Below are 23,510 nucleotides of genomic sequence, written 5' to 3' on the forward strand. Positions count from 1 at the left end.
AATTATTTATGGTGAATTAGGACACCTAAAGTTTATTAAAGTTATTTTCTAAAGTTAGCTCTGTTTAAGGTCTGCGAAACTTAAGATTCTAGGTAAGAGTTCAATTAGTCTAAAGGGAAGGTATTAGGCATCCTTTAAGATCCATTAACAATGGTTAACTGACCGGACTTACAATTGATTAGGCTAAGTGTAAATATCATATTATAAAAAGAAAATAGTTTTATAAATATAACTAAAGTCACAGATAGACATATAGGAATATTGTTTGAAAACAGGATTTGTAGAAAGTAATAATTTATATAAAAGAGTATTTCCGATGCTATTAAAAATACGATTTATAAATGTTATTAAAGCTTTAAACGAAAATATAATAGTGTTGTTTAAAATAATACTTGTAGAGGAGATTCAACAATCGTGAATTTTAAGTAAAGATTATCTTGTATTGACCATTGCAATGTAGAAAAAGCCTAGACTTATATTTTAAATATGAAAAAGGCACGAATCTTTTTTTTTTAATCACTTTTATTTAGCCCATTTCAGCTAAAAATATGTATAATTGGGTAAATCTTGAAAATGTTTATAAAATATAATTGGATTCCTACTTGATGACGTTTTGAAATTCATAAGATAGTAAGAATGAAAAATGATTCCTTTAACCCAAAAATATGTAGTCATATTATTTGAAAATCAATTACTCGAATAAATGTTATAGATACTATAAATAGTTTAGAAAATAGAAGTGAATGTAATTTGTGAAATTAACTATCCATTACTAAACTAAAACCCTTAATCTCACTAAGGTTTATCTAAATTGACAAAACAAGAGAAAATGTTAGTCATACGACACACATTAAATGCACACAAAAAAATAAAAATATAGGAATAGGTAGATGTAAATGGGCTCAGCCCATTAAGGAATGCTGCTGTCCGCTACTGTTGGGCTTCGGCCCAGCAGATTTTATTCATATGTTGCTACGGGTTGTCTCTGTCTGTTGGGCTTTGGCCTAGGTGTTTATTTTTTCCTTGTTTGGCTGCGGATTGGGCTGATGGGGAGAGAATTTCATGTTGGGCTTTTAGCCCGAAGCCAAATGCGGGAGGAGATGACGAGTCGCTTGGACTCGTATGCGAGATGTCATGCATAAAAACAAAAGAAAAGGATTAGTACATAATCAATGAATAAGACTAAACACATAAAATATACACTCAAAACAGATCAGTAGATTGTGTATATATCGCGTATATTTTGGCACATCTTATACATTCATAAGGATATATACAAGATTATATTGGAAATCTTTCGCCCTCGTCCTCCCGATGTTGCACAAGTTCCAAGGATTTCATGACAGTTCCGAAGGTAAGAAGGCAACAAACAATAACTAACAGAGAAACAATTCTATGTCAACCTCATCTAGTTTTAGAAAGCAGCAAATATCCTCAAGAAAGTGGTAATGATCTGCTCTAAACTTCCAGCAACAAAAAATAACTGATTTAAAGGTAGAAATAATTGGTTCACAGCCTAACACAGTAGCTTAATTTTAGCAACAATGCAGCAGTCATTCCTCTCAAGAAACACACCAACTGGCCTCTCAAAATGCACCAATTAGTAATTTAATGCATTCTGCCCACTGTTGGAAAATGAAGGAACTTTCAAATGTAATGTTCCATAGATTGTATTATCTCGAAACCCAACTGTAGGAATTCAAACCCAACTTAAACAGAACGTGCCGAACCTTAAGCTCATATCGAATTTAAACAAACCCAATTGACTAGTCCTAAGCATAAATGATATGCTTGATATCTACTGATCAAACAGAAGCCGAACACATACATAAATTCATGCTAAACTAATTCGACGAGACAAGAATGATGAAATATGACTTCATACTTAAAATTCAACCTAAAACATCAATAAAACATGCAACATATGCTGAAACAAGGACATACAGTAATGACAAACATAGAAAATGTGCTAATATCTAAACCAATCTAACAGTAACAGTAGGCACAAATTTGAGGGAAATGGTAACAACGAGACATCAAAAACATGATTCCTTTTTATACAAAACATAGAGCCTAAAACTGGTGAAGGACAGGTAATAGAGTGATCGAAATGCAGCAGCAATCAGATGGTCAGAATGTTGCAGTAAAGCATTGTAATTGAATACAGCGCTTTGGCACAAAACATGGTGGCACTGCAACTTACAATAGGGAAATTCAACCTATAGCAACTACTGCTCAAATGACAACAACATCACCAGCGACATATTAGTTCAAAATTAATCCAACGTGATAACTACATCACTTCATGGGATGAACAAACTCCCTTCTTTAGAATCCAAAAAAAAAAATATATATATGTACAAGCAACAGAGATAGCTTAAGTGCAAACATTAGGTTCAAAGGGAACAACCACAAGTATAGCTAAGAAACTCATACCAATGTATCATCAATTCAGTTAGTAAGGCAACGATTTTTTTTCCCAAATTACAGAAAATGAGCCTCAAACTAAAGTGAAACAATTGACAAGATACTACAACTACAGGCAGCAGAACAAGTGTACCAAAACAACGTTAGAATAATAGTGGCAGTGCAAATGTAGCAGCAAGGTAATAGTAATGTCATCAACATCAGAATGCATTTTAAAATTCAGTGATTTCTCAAAGGGGGGTCAGTAAGCAAAGCAGAAACTTAGTTGTATATAGATCAGGTGAATCGTCAAACGTGTCATTTAGATATCTCGATATTTTAGCAGTTTCAAACTGAACAGGGTACTAAGATTGGCACAATATTCGTCAAATTACTCATTCACATAGTTGGACCATTTATCGAACTATTCGACTAAACCAAAATTAGATTTGGTTACATTACGCACTTCACTTGAAACTAACAGTAACGATGCCACTGCCACTATTTTCATATTAGAATTAATCAAAACAGAAAATTTAGACTTATGGATGAAAGACAATTATGGAGATGATTTAATGTCGATCTGTTTTAATCACATACGCAATATACCTAAGATATACACTCTACGGTGTGTATATCAGATGTATATCGAATGTATAACTTTTTCTTAGCTTGATAACCCCTTGTATATCCTATGTATATTCGACTTTAAATAGGTTCTAAATCCTGGAAGTTCAGTCTAAACATCCGAACTACAGTATACGTCTTTCAAATTCGTTTTAGCAAATACCAACCTATCCTAACAGCTCCCAAACACCAATCAAATAACATGACGACAAAGAAACTACATAACTAGAAAATAGCAGAATCAGCTAAAGATTTAACTAAAAGCAGAAACTAAAGACTATAAGTAATAAATGTATCGAGTTTTACCTTGTTTGTGCGCAATGAACTGAGGTGTCGAAGTCGCGAATTTACGCTCGAATGTGACGAACTCGAACTCGATAAAAAGTCTTTCGAATCGAAAAGTTCGACAGAACCGAACACTCCTTTTTGAAAGGAAGTTTGGTTTGATTTTTTTTTAAGTAATCCTAAAACGTAAATAAAAAATGACTCGAAACAAACTGGAAGCGAAGCAGATTCGAATTCTAAAGTAATGGAATTCCCCCCAAATGTTGAATGCCCTCGGTTCTTTCTAACAAAAACACTGAGTCTTTGTTTTGTCTCAGTTGATCGGGTTTCTCTTCATTAAAATACCCTCTTTCTAAAACCATGTTCCCTCCCCTTGAAACGTCTCAAGACAGTCCCATTTATAGGGTTTCGATTCGGTTTTAAGAAAATAGAGAGAGGAGCGTATGATAGAAGGAGTGGGGAACAGAGCGAAGTGGGAGACAGTGGTGAGTGTGGAGGTAGCAGAGAACGTGGGGGACAGGGGAGAGTGGGAGAGAGCGTGAGACGAGAGAGATGAGAGAGGAAAGAGTGAGGGGCGGCGGGTGAAGGGGAGAAAGAGAAAGGGAAAAGGGTTTTAGGTTAGAATGATGAATAAGTGAGGGGGAAATGGGTTGAGCTGGTCGGGTCGGGTCGCGGGTGAGTTTGGTTGGGCTGGACCAATGAGTTGAATTGTTGGGCTGGGTAGATTGTTAGGATAATGGGCTGAATTATTTTATCCGAATTTGGCCCCTTTTTCCTCCTTTAATTTAAATTATTTTTGGGTTTCTAATTTAATAACTAGTACAAAATATATTATGATAATGATTTATATGTAGAAAATAAAGGACTTGATAAAGTATAAATTAATTTAATGAAAATAAAGTGATGACGAACCCTTTTGAAATTTGTGATAAAGTAATACTCGTAATGTTGAAAATAAAAGTAGTGATATTAATAGTAGTAGCAGTAAAAAAATAAAAAAATAAAAAGTGAAAATAAAGTATTTAGCTCGTCAATAAATTTAGAAACCCGAGTAAATAAAATTGAATAAAGGAGGGACAAAATTGGGTGTCAACATGCCTTAGTTTTGAAAACCAGAGCAGGGAAACCATTGTGCACTGTCCTTCTAGCTTTCTGAATTTGAACATTTGTTGTGGTAGAGACGCTTCTTGTGGCAGGATTCGAGGTCGTTGAGAGAGTGTTAGCGTAAGAGCTACCTTCTCCGACCACTGTAGATGTAGGTGGGTCTAAAATTGGGTTATCGGAAGTATTTCCCGGTGGGTTACCGACTGGTGGTCCCATCGGGATGAGAGAGAAAGACAGGTGTTAGTGATGTAAAGGATAGTAACGGTAAATTTTTCTAGAGAGAAGGCAGACCTTCTCTTTCTAAACTTTTTTTTTGTTGGCTTATTAGACCAATTTCTTCCTGAAATCTTAGCACCACTTATATTGAAATAAAATGAAAAACCTAAAACATCATTTATTTAAAAACGGAGGGAGCAAACTAGAAAATACCGTATCAAAAGAAGTGCACTTGTGTGTATAGATTACCACTTCAATGTAGATATTACCCCAAACTTGTCAAGCATGAAGCATTCAAGAAAATCCTCTCAAATATAAATAATCACACCGATGCTCACTTTTTTTTCTTCCAAAAAGCACGTGGATTCCTTGGCGTATCTAACATTCTAGGTGGGGGTTCAATTGAACACTAACTTTCAGTGCAGAGCATAAATTTATATGTAAAAAGTTATTAAAATTGTAATAAATAGTAAATATGAATTCATAACTATAAAAATATAATGAGTTTAAAGATAAAAACCTTAAGATTTAACTCATAAAGTCTTGGATCCGTCTCTGTGTGGACTAGCTCAATTTTGGTTCTTAAAGTGGCATCTCAAATTATTTTACTCGCACCCAATGTAATCGTCGTTGTCTCTTCATCAACTGTTTTGTCATTTTCGAAATGTAAGATACTATTTAGAATCATTAATAGAACTGTTGTTATATTGCATCTATATTTGTGAAATTGCGCGCTACAATTTCTTTGCAACCTACAAGTTTCTAGTATAAAGAATGGAGATTGTTCTAAATATACAGAAGCACAAGTTTTAAGAAGCAAAGAGGCACACAACAGCAAATAAATAAATAAATAAATACAAGGAGAATAAAAAGTTCTTGCCTACCCCTTTCTTTTGATAGCACAACAATGTTTTACCTTTCCCAAGACAAGGTTGTAGAGAGCAATTAATGGTATTAATTTAGATTTATATCGTCGATCATGGATAAACAAATATTTCAATGATTTTAAAGGCTGAAAAAGCTCATAAGTTTAGATTTATCGATCGATTTCTCTTTAATTTTGTCTCAATCGTTTCAGTAGAGGCATTAATGAAGTCTCATTAATTAATTAATATGAGAAAATATTAGTTGACAGTGAAAAGTTCAGTCGAAATTAAACTTTGTCTACCTATGAAATTGCAACATTACTATTTGAGTATTATCTATTTATATATCAATACAACCTTGTTTCAAAATTTTCAGATTTAAACAAACCATATTTGGAAATATTAGAAGGACGGGTAAGCAAAATTAATATTCACCTTTTTTTCTTTTAAATTGATATACCTTTTATTTTAGATATTCTTCTCAAGCACTTCATTGTCAGCGAAAGAAAAGAGAATTGGAAATTAAACAGATTTTTTTTCATTCACTAAATGTTAGATCAGTTTTACATGAAGTTCAATAACTTAACGCTTGCAATCTCTAGCACAATGGTATGTGTCTATAGATTGGAACCCTCTTTTGTCGAAGAACCAATCCCCAACAACTTCATCAATTGTCTAAATAAAGATGAATGAAACAAAAAATCTGTTACTAACTCATTAACATATAGAATGATAGGCACGTGATGAAAGTCGAATAAGAAATTACATGTCCTGATCAAACTTTATATGGATAAAACAAAGGAAAATTACCTTATTAAGTAATCATGGAGACTTCGGACTGAGCCAAGAACTCGTCCGTTGAATTTGACCATGGGAATAACAAGAGGTTATGAAATGACCCCTCATAAAAGAAGGGGTTAGTCCCAAGAATGTCTTCAAGAACTCTGAGCCAAAACCTTTAATAAGAAAGTAAAATAAAAAGCAAAACAAAATGAAACAAAAGAATTAGAGGAGAAAAAGAGTCATTAATATCATACTTATATGTGATTGGAGGTATGTATTGAAAGTGCAAGAGGGGGGTGAATTGTAAAATTTTCGATCTGTTAGTCGACTAGGTTACACCAGTAGTCGACTACTTACTCAGTGAATGCTAAAGTAAGGTGCAGAAAAATAAATGACACAAGTATTTTATACTGGTTCAGATTCAATGTGAATCCTAGTCCAGTCCCCTTGGGTTGTAAGGGTGTTCTCTGCAGCTCTTTTATAAGGTTTGGTACAATGGAGGTTTTGAATGAAGTTCCTACGTCTACAATCAAAACACTCTTATTCTTTTTGATACAAAACCTCACAAACTGTAACTCTCCTTTCTTTTTTGTTACACTATAAATCACTCAGACTAACAATGTGTGTTTAAAAGTAAAGCAGAGAACTTGAGGGAATGAGACTAAGCATATGTCTTGTGTTTGTGAAGCAGCCCTTTTATAGCATTTTAGGCTCTTCACGCAGAAAGATCAACCCAAGGGATTTGATCCTTGGAAATGGAATGAACAATCCTATTTCCAAGAACAAGGCTAAGCTTTTGCTGCTTTCCTTGTGCGTTGAGGCAGCATTATCAATCATCAAGATTATTACACTTCATGAGATATTCCTTTTAATGTTGGAGATGGCCTTTCCTTCTGTGAAACGATTTGATGCTGCTGGAATATTTCTTCTTTAATGTTTCAGATATCTTTTCCTTTCTTGAATGATTTTATGCTGCTGAAGAGTACTGTTGTTAGCCACGTTAGGGCTGGGAAGTCTTCACTTGAGTGAGCCCAGCTCGTTGGGGCTGTTTTGTGGGCTCCCATCTTGTTGGGGCTGTTTTGTGAGCTCACATATATTCCTTGTGCGATTCAATTACTCTACCTGCACAAGTAAAATTGTCATCATAAAAACTTGACACTAACAATCTCCCCCTTTTTGAAATGACAATTTTAAATAATATGTAGTCAAGTTCCCTTTAATGGATGCTCCCCTTGAATGGGTGGAGGCTCCCCCTGACTAGTCAACTAGTCCTTGTAGGCTCCCCCTGAACAGTTGACTGTCCTTCTCCCCCTTTGGCATCACTCAAAAATAAAGTCAAAGAAACAGAAAACATAGACTTATAACATGCAACACGAAAGGGCTAAACCAAAGAGCAAATAGCAAATAGCAGCATAAACACAACCAAACATAAGTCCCACAAAAACATTGTTTAAACAGACCAAAAACAACCAAATAAAAAACTATTCTTGGCGGCGGAAGACTGGACGACGAAGAAAGTAGGCTAATGTATTCACAATAGCATCCTTCATTTCAGTCAATGGAGTAGTAAGACGTTCAGGCATGGCGCTAACACTTTCTTGAAGCTTGGCGGACAGTTTGACCGCTTCCTTAATAACAGCATCCAGTTTAACCCGCAGCTTAGAGACATCAGCACCTGTTTCCTTAGTCGCATCACGAATCTTCTCTACTTGAAACAATGTGGATGCCATTAAGTCTTTGACGGACTCAATTTTTTCATCCATAGAAGAAAGTTTGGCGAGAAGTTCTGCATAGCATTCAGCGGAGGCGACAGAAGGATCTGATTTTTTCCCTTTGGTGGAGGGACCAGGTTTAGATGCCTCATAGACGTCTTTTAACACCCAGGAATCATTGATCAAGACATATCCCATGCTACCAAACGCCCTAGAGTTGTAACATTGCTTAACTAGAGTAATGGGATAGTCGACTAAATCGATTTTGTGGACTTCAAGTATGCGGGAGATAAGCATACCATATGGAAGGCTAGAAGGATTGGAAGCACACTCAATCATGTAATTGATGATGATGGAGGACAAATTGATTTTCTTATTGGAGAGAAGGCAAAAAGCAAAGATAGCATCACGTTGGGAGATAGTAGAGTAGGACCCAGCACGAGGAACAACAGTAGTCGCAACCATATGAGCAAGCACACGAGCCTCAAAAGAGATGTTGGCCGGACCAATTTGAGCAGGAACAGAGGTGGAATTTGAAAGGGTTTTCTTAACATCATCAAAAGACACTTCAAGAGATTCAGGCCAGGAAGTTTTGGGTAGTTCGGAAAAACTAGAGCAGGTGCAACCAAAAATAGAGTCAATGACAGAGCAATTTAGCACAATGTGGGTACCAAGAACCATTGTTTCGAGTTCATTTGCCTTAGAAGACCGAAGATTTTCATAAAACATACGAACAGGGGTTTCATACACATGAGGAGGGGTTTTGAAAAAGTTTTCCCATCCTTGATAGACAAATAATTGTTTTACCTTACAACACAGAGAAAGCATATGGTCAAGATCGACAATCCTACCAGAGACGATGGTTTTGTCCTCAAGAGACGAGAAGAGTGCTTGATGATGGTCATCCCAAAAATTTTTACGAAGATCAAGGGGTTTATCAGTGATGGTTTTGAGTTTCTTGGAGGAGGTGGAGCATGCAGCCTCAGAAAAGGCTCGCTTTCCAAGATTACAAATTGGAACGGAGTCGGAGGCTTCAGAGGAAAAGGAGTCACCGGAGATGACGGAGTCATGAGGAGCAGAATAGAAAGCCTTACCCATTTCCTGGAGCCTTGAGCTTTGGCGTGTGAAGAGAAGAGGGGTTTTCGCATTTTTCACCATTGGAGAGACGAAAGTACAAACGGAAAGGTTGGAAGGGAAAGGTAGAGAGGAAGGTGAAAAGGGTTTATGGGGATACTAATGAAAAAAGGAAAAGATTTTATGGGGAAGGTAAAAAGTAAAATATGGGAAGATGGGACGGTCATAATTTGGATGGGGATACAATTTATGGCAAGGATTTGAATAGCCGAAAATCTTGGCACGGATTGTTAAAAGTTTAGACAGATTTATCAATAATTCCTAAAGATCTTCTTAGCATGCAGAAACGTTCCTCAAGAAGAGGTTTAGAAAAAATATCAGCAAGCTGGTTTTCAGTGTTAACAAAGACTATTTCAAAATCTTCCAGAGCAACATGATTTCTGATAAAATGATGCTTAATATCTATATGCTTGGCCCTAGAATGATGCACAGGATTTTTGGACAGACAGATAGCACTCGAATTATCACAGAAAATTTTTATAGGTTTAAAAAACAAGTCATAATCACTTAGTTGGTAAGAAATCCAAATTAGCTGTGTGCAACATTGACCAACAGCAATATATTCAGCCTCAGTGGTAGATAGAGAGACTGATCCCTGTTTTTTGCTATTCCAGGAAATAAGAGATTTTCCTAGAAGCTGGCAAGTACCACTGGTACTTTTTCTATCATCTTTATCACCTGCAAAGTCTGCATCTGAAAAACCTTCAAGCGTAAAATCATTGGTGTTAGGATACCATAAACCATAGTTAGTCGTTCCATGAAGGTATCTAATGATACGTTTAACACCAGTAAGATGAGATTCCTTTGGAGCAGCTTGGAATCTAGCATACCTGCATACACTAAACATAATATCTGGTCGACTAGCAGTTAGATAAAGCAGCGATCCAATCATACCGTGATACTTAGTTTCATCAACAGGTTTTCCTGCTTCATCCTTATCAAGAGAACAATTAGGACTTATTGGAGTTCCCATAGCTTTTGAGTTAGACATCCCAAATTTATGAACGAGTTCTTTAGCATACTTAGCTTGACATATAAATATCCCACTGTCAGTTTGATGGATTTGTAGTCCCAAGAAGAATTTTAATTCTCCCATCATACTCATTTCGAATTCGCTTTGCATAAGATCAGAAAATTCCTTGCACATAGAATGGTTAGAGCTTCCAAAAATAATATCATCAACATATATTTGTATAATGAGATTTCCTAAGGAGGATCGTTTAATGAAAAGAGTTGTATCGATCTTTCCTCGGAAAAAGCCGTGACTTACCAAGAAGGAGCTTAAGCGATCATACCATGCCCTAGGGGCTTGTTTAAGACCATATAAATCTTTACTTAATTTAAAGACGTGATAGGGAAATTTTAAGTTTTCAAAACCTGGTGGCTGTTTGACGTACACTTCTTCTTCACTGAACCCATTTAAAAAAGCACTTTTGACATCCATTTGAAAAAGTTTGAATTTTTTAAAAGAAGCATATGCGAGCAAAACTCTAATGGATTCCACCTGGCAACAGGAGCAAAAGTTTCATCATAGTCAACTCCTTCCTGTTGTGAGTATCCTTGAGCAACGAGTCGGGCTTTGTTTCTAACTACTTCTCCGGCCTCATTTAGCTTGTTCCTGTATACCCATTTTGTGCCAATGATTGAAGCATTCTCAGGTTTGGGAACTAGATTCCACACTTTGTTCTTTTCAAACTGATCAAGTTCCTCTTCCATAGCCTTGACCCAGTATTCATCTTTTAAGGCATCACTAACTTTCTTTGGTTCATATTGAGAAATAAGAGCCAGATTTACATTATTTTTACTAGATGCTCTAGTTTTCCTCCCTTCATGGATGTCTCCAATAACAAATTTCTTTGGATAGTCAGGTTCGCTTCTCCATTCGTTTGGAACTGTTCCAATAGTAACATCAGTCGACTGAGGTGCATTAGAAGTCGACTCACAGGGAGCCCTTTCTTCAGTGGGTCTTGTAACCACTGCAGTAAGTATTTGACTGTCTTTTTCATCTGCAATTTTCCTTTTCTCGGCCAGGTGATTAGTATCATCAAATACAACACGAATAGACTCTTCAATAGATAAAGTACGTTTGTTATAAATTCTATAGGATCTACTAGTAGGAGAATAACCAAGAAATATACCTTCATCACTCTCGAGGATCAAACTTACCAAGATTTTCCTTCCCATTATTGTGAACAAACACTTACATCCAAAAGGATGCAAGTAGCTAATATTTGGTTTCTTACCCGTCCATAGCTCATACGGAGTTTTCTTGAGAATTGGTCTGATTAGACATCTGTTCAAAATATGATAAGTTGTACTTACCGCTTCAGCCAAAAGTGATATGGTAAGCTTGTTTCTATGATCATTGTTCTTGCCATATCTTGAAGGGTTCTGTTCTTTCGTTCAACTACACCATTTTGTTGCGGAGATCGAGGTGAGGAGAAATTGTGTGTGTACCCTTGATCATTGCAGAATTCTTCAAAAGATTTATTTTCAAATTCTCCTCCATGATCACTTCTAATGGAAGTGATGTAGTATCCTTTCTCACGCTGAATTTTCTCACAAAAAAGCTTAAAATTCTTTAGAATCATCTTTATGAGCAAGAAATATTACCCAGGTAAAACGAGAGAAGTCATCTATTATAACAAATGCGTACCTTTTTCCTCTAATGCTAGCAGTTCTAGTAGGACCAACTAGATCCATATGAATTAGTTGCAAAGGCTTTGATGTGGTTATATCCCGTATTTTATACATTCGGATATTTCAAGATAGTCGTGGTAAGTTAAGGGCAAGACTATTTTCCAAAGTCATTTTAATATACAAGTTGTTTATTAATATGGAAATATTGAGAAAGGCTAAGGGTAAAAAGGGAAATTCGCAAAGTGGTTCATGGTAATATTGAGGAAGGCTAGGGGCAAAAAGGGAATTTCACAAAAAAAAATATCAAGAAAGTTCAAGAATAAGCCACCATGGCCGTGTGGTGTGTGTGGGTCCCACCCATGGCCATGTGTCCATATATTTATTTGTAGGGCTTAATTATATATATATAGATAAGTGGTGGAAAAAAATAAGACATATTCATCTTAAGTCAAGAAGCTTGGAGAAGAAGAAAAGAAATAAAAAGAGAGAGAGGGTGTTCGGCCATGGCTTGGCCGAACCTAGACCCATGGAAGGTTTATCAAAAAAAGATTTTCCTCTAGTATTCCAACCAATTGGAACGTCCTTAACAACATGGAGTGGTTGTTGGAGCAATCAAACCATTCATTTGTGCAAGTTTACAACCCTAGCCAAGTTAAGAAGTGGAGTGAGAAAGGTATGTATTCAATCTTCTTTTACATGTGTTATGGATGATTTAGGTATGTTGAAGTATGTAGGAATGGATGAAATTTATGAAATATGTATGGGTAGGTCATGGCCGAATGAAGGTTGTATTGGTAAGATGAGATGGATTGATTTTATTTAGTATTTTGATTGTATAGTTGTGGATTCCATGATGAAAATGAAGGTTTGATAACTTGAAATGAAGTTGTGATCATTGTGGTATTATTGAAGAAATTAATATGACACTAGCATGGTTTCTTATGTTGTGAAGATAATGTTGTCAACGTGTGGTTGTAGATATAATGCATGAATTTGGAGGTGAGAAATGTGTTGATTTTATTGAGTTTGGAAGATTGTAAGTTGGTTGTTGTGATTGAATTGAATATAAGTAAAATGTTGTCGAATTATGTAAAAGAAGTTACTAGCGTTAGAATGCATTTTGAATTGATTGATGAAGTTGTTAATGTGTAGATTGTTGGTGTAGTTCATGAATTTGGAAGAAATGAATGTGTTATTGTTGTCCTTGTTAAGTTTGGAAGATTTCGGATTATTGTTGATAAATTGGCCGAGTTGAATTCTCGGATTGTTGTTGATGATTTGGCCGAGTTGGATTCTCGGGGATGGTTGTATTTATAGGGGAGATGCTGCCGAAATTTCGGCAGATTATAAATGAGTTTATTTGAAAGACTAAGACAAGTGTGTGACGATGTGTTTAATGATCGTGTAAATTCTCTTGAATGTAGACTAGCGAGCTTGGACAATTAAGCGTAGCTAATAGGACGTGGAGCAGGTATGTAAGTCTTACCCGTTCTTTCTTTTGGCATGATCCTTATGAAACGAGCAGATGACGTATATGTATGATTTCAAAGAAATTCCTATTCTTAGAGCCACTAGGATGGCTAATATTCTTGATTTCCATAAGCTACTTCATATGGTTTTGATACATATTTATGATTCCGAAGCTCTATTTGATATGTTTCCGAATTTGTCTATGATTCTTATTCACTTCTGACATGAGTACGCTCGATATAGTTGAGCTTATTGTATGGTTAAATAACGAGTAGAGCATAAAGAGATCACGTCCCAAAAAGGGTTCTATAAGTATTAATGTCTCTAATTTTTGTATACAGTCTTGGATTGCTTTGGAAACGTTCATAGAGGTTCTGTAGTAAAAGTGTCCATAACTTTCTCATACTAAACCGGATTGACTTGAAACGTGTTTACGAACCTCAAGTGTCGATCTATGTACTTATCCATCGAGTCTTAAAATTTGTTTTATATGCATATAGTTTCTCACGACTCTGCTCGTGCATGCCTTAATGTATCCTCCACTGCGTCCCGGGCCAGGGTATGTTCTCGTGCGTATTCCACTGCATTGTTCACCGCGCCCCTCATAGAGAGAGCCGGGGCACGTTATATATATATATGTGATGATCTGATGACGGGGTGGCGGCCAGGATGGCATATGATGATTCTATTCACCACGTCTCTCTCTAGAAGGGCCGGGGCACGTTACATGTATATATGATATATGATATTGACATGCATGATTTTATCTACCGCGCCCCTCACCAGAGGTCCGGGGCACGTTATATGCTGATATGATATGTGATGTTGACATACATGATTTTATGCACCGCGTCCCTCACTAGAGGGCCGGGGCACGTTATATGTATATATGATATATGATTTTCATTTCAAAAGGCAAGTGCTTTGATGTTTTTAAAAGTCATACTTGATTCTGGTAAATCTCTGCTTCAGTTATGATCCTCTTTTCTGTATTCCATGCCTTACATACTCAGTACATATTCTGTACTGACCCCCTTTCTTCGGGGGATGCGTTTCATGCCGCGCAGGTACACCCAGATGAGTAGAAGCCGTTATAGAAGATGTTCCAGCTGAGTTGGCAAGCTCCATTTTCCCCTGGAGTGTTGCCGGGTCAGAGTATTATGCTATGATGTCTTGGTCGAAGTTAGAGACTTTGCAGACAGAGTCGTGGGTATAGGATGTCAGTCTTGTAAGCGGCTCCACCAGCCGATGTGTCATTATGTATTATGATTACAGATTCTATTTGATTTGAGCACGATGAAAAGAAAGTTTCTGAAAGCTTTACTATGTGTTTCGTTCTTATTTGATTTAAAAGTCCAAAGGGATTATGTGTGTACTAAGGGTCAGAGGGTTCGCTCGGCCCTAAGTAAGGGTCGGGTGCCCATCACACCCTAGCGAGATTAGGGTGTGACAGATGTAGACACAATATCTTTCGAACTAAAGGAGTTTCTAGTTTTTTTACGTTTTTGACACGAATCGCATAAATGATCTTTAGTGTAGTTGAGTTTTGGCAATCCTATTACAAGATCATGTCTTGCTAGTTTTTCAATTAACCGCATACTAGCATGTAACACCTCGTAACTTCGGACGTAAGTTTGACTCATAAGATGATAATATAATGGAACCAATATGAGGGTTATATGAAGTGTTATGAAAACCAATTAAGTCATAAGAAATGTCTTTAGGCAAAGCAAAGTTGAAAACCACTCTACGGGGCATGTTTGCAAGTGAGTTTATAGAAGGTCTTACTTCCAACGACCATAACCCCTTTATTAATTGAGAATTTGGGAAAACTTCCTTGATGAAAGTTGTAGCCCTTTGAAATAGCTTTCCAACGGTATATTATGGGTCTTGAACGGAGCTATACACAAAGAGTTATGGCCATTTTACGACAGCTTGTTCGACAGAATATCACCCTCTGTCACAAGATGCGACTCAGGATGCGACTCGCAAACACTACATGCGACGCCGCAGTCCCGTCGCAAGTTGTGCCAGAGAGATTTTGTCCAGACTTTTCTGGACTACTTTAAATAAGACCCAACTCGTCCAAAATCATATTTTCATCATTCTTGGTCAAGAAAACCTCTAAAATACTCTCTAACATTCATCCACAAGAAAATTCAAGGGAAATCCATGATCAATAACACCAAATCCATGAACCCAAATGTATGAAACCTAGCCAAAGTTCATCTAATTCAAGAAAACCCAAGGGAAGTGAAGTAGGGTTTTGGTGCTAAAGGAGTAACTCCACTCATGACTTGTTCAACCACTATCTAAGGTAAGTTTCATGACTTTCTCATGATGATTAAAGTGTTGATGTATTCTTGGAAGAATAATAATTGGGTTTGATGAAGGGAATTATATGAACTATGCTAGAGTTGTTGGATTGTTGACTTGGGATTTGTTGTATTCATATGAGTGATGAAGAATGATTTTAATTACATCTAATTGAGATTGTAGAATCATCTAGAAGTAATAGAATGGGATTGGGTGAAGAAAACACCATTAATGAAGGTTGTGGAGCTTCATGCCCACCAAGTGTTTGATAAAATGCTTAGATGACCAAAGCATGAATATTATTGCTAATATAGAATCCCTTTGACTTGTATTGATATAGATCAAAGTTGAGAGGGTTGACGAACATTGTATTACGCTCAAAGGCTGGAATTGAGGTATGTGAGGCTAACTATCTACGTTAGGGAATGTTCATGATTCTCCCTACGCCTCATTCTTCATACTTGTTAGAAATTTGACTCAGAATATAGTTAGCTCTAGTTTTATGAAATGATATAGAACTGTTATCTTCTAGGGTTGCAGTTACAGAATTCGTTCATGGTTGTCACTTTGAACATCATGAACCCAACACGTAATCCTTATAGACTTATGCATTATTATCACATGAGTCTCAGTCAGTGTATAACCAGTTGACTGCAAGAGTCCCAGAATCAGAAACAGTTATCATGCTATCAGCTATAGCCAGTCTCAGTTTTGTAAAATATCAATGTTGAACACCTGTATCTGTACTTTTGGGCCCTAGGCCACAGTTTATGCATACGTATTGCTTGGGCCAGAGGCCACAGTTTTGTGCACATTATTTGGGCCCTAGGCCACAGTTATATATATACAGTTTTACAGGTGATTCTTCATCCAGAATAGGGAGTACTTCAGCTTCTTGCTTTCCTGTGTAATTCAGTTTCAGTTTTCAGTTTCAGTTCCAGTATTTTATTACTTCAGTTGCTTTACATACCAGTGCAATTCAAATGTACTGATGTCCCTTTTTATTGCTTGGGGGCCTGCATCTCGCGATGCAGGTAACGATACACAGGTTGACGACTCAGCTAATTAGGAGTGCACGTATCAGCTACTGGTGAGCCCCACATTCCTTCGGGGCGTTGTCAGCTATCTGGTTATTTCAGTTTATAGACAGATTTATCATTCAGTACTCTTAGAGGCTTCATAGACACAGTTCAGGCAGTCAGATATTTATTATGTTAGCCTTGTTGGCAGTTGTTCAATCGTTTTGGTTTAGCCATGTTGGCTACTGTCAGATATATTTCAGATTGTCTAAGTATTTCCGCATTATGATTTCAGTCAGACCTTTAGTATATCAGCATGTGTTTAGTTATTCCACATTTAGTTATGTTTTGATATCACATGTTGATTCAGTCAGCCAGTTGGTTCGCTCGGTCACATGCAGTCAGGCACCGGGTGCCGTGTTACGTCCAGGCCTAGGTTCGGGGCGTGACATAGCATGCCCAAGCTTCTTGTGTCACATCCACGGATCTTCTCCCATTGATGCCAAGCATATATGACTTTTAGGATATTTGACAGAGTCCAAAGTGTACACATTTTTGTTTCTGCTTCCAGGAAGAATCTTTATCCCAGAGGAGTCTTCTATGACACAACCTGATTTACTAAATCTTATCTCAAGATCTGAATCACATAGCTGACTTACACTTAACAGGTTATACTTAAGTCCCTTTACCAACCAAACATTTGAAATGTCACAGGAATTATCAAAAGTAATAGTACCAATACCAATTACCGTTTCAGTTGAGTTGTCTCCAAAAGTTACCAATCCTCCATCGAAGTCAGCGACTGATTTGAATAGACTTTTGTCGCCTGCCATATGTCTTGAACACGCACTATCTAGATACCATTTTCCTTTTTTCCTTTTCTTGTGGTGTTCCTGCAAGACAAAATTTTTACTCTTGTTTAGGTACTAAAGAGTTCTTGGGTCCTTGATGGTTAGTTTCAAAACATTTAATTTTCTTGGGTTTCCATATCCAACCAGGTGCAGTTGAAAATCGAAATCTACAATTATGATAGTTATGGCCTAGTTTTTCACAGCAAAAACATGTTTTAAAAGGTTTTCTTTCCATTTTGTAGGGATCGGTTGAACTATGCATTTCAGACTTCCTTTCAGTCCACTTAGAGGTTCTAGTTGACTTATCAGTGTTTAAGGAAATAGTTTTCTTTCCTTCAAAATTGTTAGTCATTTGTAAGACCTTTTTCCCAGTGAACTTATTTGTGTAAGTTGACTGGTTTGACTTGACATAGTTATGGTTGGAAGGTTTCAGTAAAATATCTAATTTAGATTGTAAATTGTAAACTTCATTTTGAATCAAATTTTTTTCTTTTTCGCAAATTTCTAATCTTGATTCCCATTCCTTTTTCTCCCTCTTTAGTTTTTTATATTCATCAAAGACATTATTTAGGTCTATAACAATTTGATCTAATAATTCTTGAGTTTCTTCACATTTAGAGCAGGAATGAGAACTTACCTTATTGCTTCCTTCGAGAGCCATGAAACACACATTTTCAACTTCTTCAGATTCTTCATCTGAAATTTCATCTTCACTCCAACTGCTGAAAGCTCTTTGTTTTTGATAACTTCTAGTTGGTTTCTTTCTTGTCTCAGGACATTCAGATGCAATATGGCTATATTTTTCACATTCATAACACTTTCCGTCATTCTTTTGTTGTTCAGTGGGAGTCTTTCCTTTTCTAAAGTTTGAGCTTCCTTTTCTGTTATTTCTTGATCTTCTCATGACTTCTATCACATGCCTCGAAATCATAGCCACTTCTTCTTCTTTAAAATCATCATCAGATTCTTCAACTTGAGCCTTGAAGGCGACCACTTCCTTCTTTTCGTCCTTCTGGTATCTTTGTATGTGATTCTTTTCAAATGCTATTAGATTTCCTCTTAATTCATCATAGGTGAACTTATCCAGATTTCCATCTTCAAGAACAATTGCTTTGGTTTCCTAAGTCTTTGGCAGACTTCTAACAAGCTTTCTAACTTGTTGTGAGTTGGTATAGGTTACTCCAAGGGATTTGAGTTCTCCAATGATCTTGCTGAATCTTGTGAACATTGATTCGATGTTCTCATCGTCTTTCATCATAAAGTCTTCATAATCGTGTCTTAGAGCATCAATTTTTGTTTCTCTTACTTTTGATGTTCCTTCATAAGTGACCTCAAGTTTATCCCACATTTCTTTGGCAGTGTCACAATTTGAAATTTTTGCATACTCTTCTCCACTTACTGCACAGTAGAGCAAAGCTATTGCCCTTGCATTTATTTGCAATGTCTCTTGTTGTTCTTTAGTGATGTCATGTGACTCTAGATCAATTGTTGAAGTTTCTGCATCTTCCTCATTTTCAGTGTCGGCTCTGGGAATAGGTTTAGGTCCTTTTTTAATCACAACCCAGGTTTGATAATCAGTTGACTGCACAAAGATTTTAAACCTTTCCTTCCAGTGGCAATAGTGTTCACCATTAAAGTATGGTGGTCTTGTTGTGGAGTGCCCATCTTGCAATATTGCTCCAGGAATTTGATATCCAGCCATTTGATCTTTTCTCATGTGCGGTTAAGCAACTGAACGTGAGACCTTGCTCTGATACCAATTGAAAGTGTAAGAGGGGGGGGGGGGGGGGTGAATTGTAAAATTTTCGATCTGTTAGTCGACTAGGTTACACCAGTAGTCGACTACTTACTCAGTGAATGCTAAAGTAAGGTGCAGAAAAAATAAATGACACAAGTATTTTATACTGGTTCAGATTCAATGTGAATCCTAGTCCAGTCCCCTTGGGTTCCAAGGGTGTTCTCTGCAGCTCTTTTATAAGGTTTGGTACAATGGAGGTTTTGAATGAAGTTCCTACGTCTACACTCAAAACACTCTAATTCTTTTTGATACAAAGCCTCACAAACTGTAACTCTCCTTTCTTTTTTGTTACACTATAAATCACTCAGACTAACAATGTTTGTTTAAAAGTAAAGCAGAGCACTTGAGGGAATGAGACTAAGCATATGTCTTGTGTTTGTGAAGCAGCCCTTTTATAGCGTTTTAGGCTCTTCACGCAGAAAGATCAACCCAAGGGATTTGATCCTTGGAAATGGAATGAACGATCCTATTTCTAAGAATAAGGCTGAGCTTTTGCTGCTTTCCTTGTGCGTTGAGGCAGCATTATCAATCATCAAGATTATTACACTTCAGGAGAAATTCTTTTTAATGTTGGAGATGGCCTTTCCTTCTGTGAAACGATTTGATGCTGCTGGAATATTTCTTCTTTAATGTTGCAGATATCTTTTCCTTTCTTGAATGATTTTGTGCTGCTGAAGAGTATTGCTGTTAGCCACGTTAGGGCTGGGAAGTCTTCACTTGAGTGAGCCCAGCTCGTTGGGGCTGTTTTGTGGGCTCCCATCTTGTTGGGGCTGTTTTGTGAGCTCACATATATTCCTTGTGCGATTCAATTACTCTACCTGCACAAGTAAAATTGTCATCATAAAAACTTGACACTAACATGTATTAACCAATCCAACCTTTAATAATTTTAAGTTCGCTAGGTGTGCACTTGCTTGATTCTTGCAATCGTCCCAAACTTGTTGATGATCGAGGTATTTAGGAACCAAAGTGTTACTAACGTAGAGTTAGTGTTTTAAATCATCAGAAAGAAAAAAATGAATTTTAAATAAACTAAAGAACAAACAAATAAAATTCTTATAAAGAAAGAAACTGGAATTTGCATTCTTGACCTGCCATGAGTCATAAGCTGAATTGATTATAAACAGTGGAGTCTGAACATATGGAACGACATTCTGAGGGAAAAAGCACTGCGCCATTATCAAGGAAAACTAGAGTGTTAGAGGGCAATATTTATATAGTTTTTGCATCGAAATACTTGTAACCTTTACCAGACTTGATTCCATCACTGACGAGCAAGATGGAGCCAAATTCTTACCGGAATCCTTAAACGAGAGGAAACAAAATACTACTACTATAGTAGAGCAATTTTAGAATCTAACTTGCATCTACTTGTTAAGCATATGCACCTATAACTAAAAAAAAAAAAAATGATGGGAGTCACATGTAAATTGACAACTCTCTTATACATCTTTTGAATATATGAAGTACCCGAGACAGTTTTCCTGCATAAATCACAAAACACTTGAGTTCCAGTAGCATATACATAAATCAATAATACGATCGAATATCATGTAATTTCTTGAACAGATTTTGCTTAATGCAAAGCAAGAAGAACTCACGTGTTGATGAAGAAGCTGGCATCTGCCATGCACTTAACTCTGGCATTCTCTGGAAGGAGCGATTTGAACTTATCACAGTTCAACATCGTTGCCAATCCCCCTGCTGAAGTTCCGGATAGAATTTCCTGAACATTTGAAGTAAAAAAAAAAACCTTGTAAATTAAAGTAAGGTTTTCACTATCATTGAGCTAATAACTATTTTATGATGTCTTGAGGGGCTGCTATATCTTTGCTTAGTTGTGTACAGACTCTATTTTGATTCTTTAATAAAATAGTTGGTGGGGACAAAAACCCACTGACCGTATTTAAAAATAAAATAAAAAATAAAGTACTCCTATGTGACCTGTACTGTATATATATGGGGTTAGAGAGTGAAATCAGTGGAATCTTACATTTTCAGCATTTTGCATCCTTTCTGTAATAAATCATCCATAATGGCTTTGAAGATTCTTGCCCCTCTATAATAAAGTTTGGTATCCTAATATATTGTAGATTAGCATTTCAAATCAATAAAGTTTTATGCAAAGTAGAACAAATACCATTTAATTTAATTTTCCAATACGAGGGAAGTAGGACTACTTACAGGGTCAACATCTTCAACATCACCGGTGAAAGAAGATCCATCACTGTATCTAACTGTTACTCTATTCCAATTGTAAAAATCTACCAACTCATATGTTTACAATTAGTAGCCACTAAATTAATGCTACACGAAAAAAAGCAATTGTAATAATTAATTGAAATATGAGCTTCACCTAGATTAGTTGTGCGATTTTTATGAAGAATGCCTGAAAACATAGCTCGTGGCTGCAATTGCATCTGCATGGAAGAACTAAAGTCTTCTTTTGAACGATATTTGCAACTCGAGACGCTATCACACCAACCACCACCCTAAAATATATATTTTTCTCAAAAGAGTTAAGCAATGCAGAATAAAAGGTTTTAGCGATCTGACATAGTTGTGATAAGAAAATAAATAAGAAGAAGAGAAGAATTAAATGTAACAAACATCAATGGCGATGATGCAGCTGCGAAGTCCGCTACCATATCCCATATCCAGATGATATGCAGGTGGACTCCCATCAATGCATACTATTGATAACTCATAAACAAATAAAATACTTGGTAAACATGTCTTCATGCAATTTTTTTTTTTTTCAATAATTAAAAAAAAAAAAAATTGAATTGGACAGCCTCAGTCAGTAGAACAACTCTTAAGTACCAAATCTACTCAGGTTAACACCAACATCTAGCCTATGATCAGTACATATCAAGCACTAGTCTATGGATAGAAATTCAATTGCTCCAAGTCTTCATGCAATTTTGTTTCTGTTAATAATGTATTGTACAGTCTTAAGTATTTTACCAGCTCCTTTAGCATTTGCACTATGAAGTATCGTGATGTTGACTTTCAGTACTTCTACTGCCATAATACTTGTCAACATTGTTGACATTCAGCAAAGCTGACCAAAAGTTTGTCATCCTGCAAAATTTATTTTCATTGGTTGGTGCTTATATTGTTTTGCATTTAGATTATATATGAAACCTCCATATATGGTGGTAATAAATTATTCAAAAAGTGCTTGACCAATAGTGATAAATAAAAATACAACACAAAAAATTAACGGATAACACCTCTAGCAAGAAAACCTGAAATAGGAGAAGCAATAATCAATATTTGTAAGGAGAAACAAGGCATTTCCATGTTTTAGTTAAAACAATTAACAAGAGGAACAATTATGAACGAGAACAAAAAGAAACAGATACAAGACACATGGATTAATGAAGAATACTTGTTGTCAGCAAGTGTCTTTGTCCCATCTAATCTGGAGCTTAGGCTGAAGGCTCAAGTTCCTTCTTTTTACTCATTTGGAATTTCTTTGCTGGAAGAATGGGAATCTTCATCAGAAATGAAAATCTCAGAAATCTACTTCAAAGATGCTGGAACTGTTCAACCAAAAATCCAGTTGCTGTTTACATTTTGAAGATCCTCCCACCAATCATTATGTGGGAACTTTGGAGATCAAGGTGTAATTCAAAATATGAAGACAGATGAAAAACCCTCTACCAGAAGATCTATATCCCTTATCTCTTTCAACATTAGTCAGTTAACAAAGAAAACCTTCCCAAGGCTTGAAATTCCTAAATGCTGGACCAGTTTACTCAAACTCATGGAAGCAAAGTTCGTGGACAGTACTATCATCCCAGTCAAATGGCTCAAACCCCCCCATTCTATTTGTCAAAATGAACTCTGATGGTTCTTGTGTTGGAGAAACTAGTGGAGGGGATGGAGTGGTTAGAGAGTCTATGGGTAAATGCATCATGGCATTTATTCTTCCACTAGGAAAAGGTACCAGCAACACTGCAGAGGCAGATGCATTCCTGTTTGGCCTCAGATTGTGTATCGACAATGGACATAACCTCATTATTGCTGAAACTGATTCTCTGCTCCTCCGTAATTGCATCACAGGCGAGTGGACTGCACCATGGAGGATCAAAGAAACAGTAGAAGAAATTAGGAGGTTAGCCCTTAGTCATGAAGTAAATATTAAACATCGTTATAGAGAAGTCAACAAAGTGGCTGATAAACTTGCTTCTATGAGTCATACTTCTGAGGTAACAAGAGTTTTTACACACTCAAACTTTTTGCCAGGACAAATCAAGGGCCTCCTTAACATGGAT

The 23,510-nt window shown here is 36.5% G+C and overlaps 1 pseudogene; it reads right to left on the reverse strand.

The window, feature by feature from the left end:
* Window positions 1-6,086: 6,086 nt before the first annotated feature.
* LOC132637255 (pectin acetylesterase 8-like) lies at window positions 6,087-22,258 on the reverse strand (annotated as a pseudogene).
* Between the last annotated feature and the right edge of the window lie 1,252 nt (window positions 22,259-23,510).

The sequence above is a fragment of the Lycium barbarum genome, chromosome 4 (genome assembly GCF_019175385.1).
Source record: "Lycium barbarum isolate Lr01 chromosome 4, ASM1917538v2, whole genome shotgun sequence".
In the NCBI taxonomy this organism is placed as follows: Eukaryota; Viridiplantae; Streptophyta; class Magnoliopsida; order Solanales; family Solanaceae; genus Lycium; species Lycium barbarum.